The sequence below is a fragment of the Belonocnema kinseyi genome, chromosome 1 (genome assembly GCF_010883055.1).
Source record: "Belonocnema kinseyi isolate 2016_QV_RU_SX_M_011 chromosome 1, B_treatae_v1, whole genome shotgun sequence".
NCBI classification, from domain to species: Eukaryota; Metazoa; Arthropoda; class Insecta; order Hymenoptera; family Cynipidae; genus Belonocnema; species Belonocnema kinseyi.
Genome location: NC_046657.1, coordinates 52,697,230 through 52,697,940, shown reverse-complemented (window position 1 = coordinate 52,697,940; position 711 = coordinate 52,697,230).

Genomic DNA, 711 nt, shown 5'->3' with positions numbered 1-711 from the left:
AAATAATCAGTAGCCCGGTACAGACATTCAGCGAAATTAGTATAGAATATAATTTCTCAAAACCAAATTACGAAGTAACTGTATTGGATCCGAAAACACCATCTCAAGTATTCATAGTGACATGTCAAACTAACAAATTAGAAGAAAAATATGTTAAAACTGGCAAAGCCAACGTTTCAAACAAAACAGGAAAGCATAACGCTGCCAGAGAAATTTTATGATCATTATCTGATACATATCATTTTAGCGAGGAACAATTACCACCGAACAATAATATTCAAAATATACAAGAAATGTACTTCAAAAAGATAAAATTGTATAAATGGACATCCGCATGCGAGCGGTGTTATGAAATAGATCATCATGCGATAAATTGTACACGTCTTATAAGAAATGTTCACTATGAAAATAACTAAAAAACATGATGTTGAAAATAATTTCAAAATCGCACAATTACATATTGTGACAATGAAACAACCATAGAGATAAATTATATATATCATCCTAACCGGCGGAAATGTATTGTTCGCAAAAGCTTTATCCGATTGTACGATCGCACATTAGAATAGAGCAGGAGGAAGAAGCCGAAGGACTTGCAGTTTTATCACATCTATTCTACAGTCTGTCAAGTTAAAGCGTGGGTGGCTTTACTCGCAGTCGGTAAGGTGTATCGACATGATTTTGGTGTCAAAATATTAAGAAGAGCTCCCT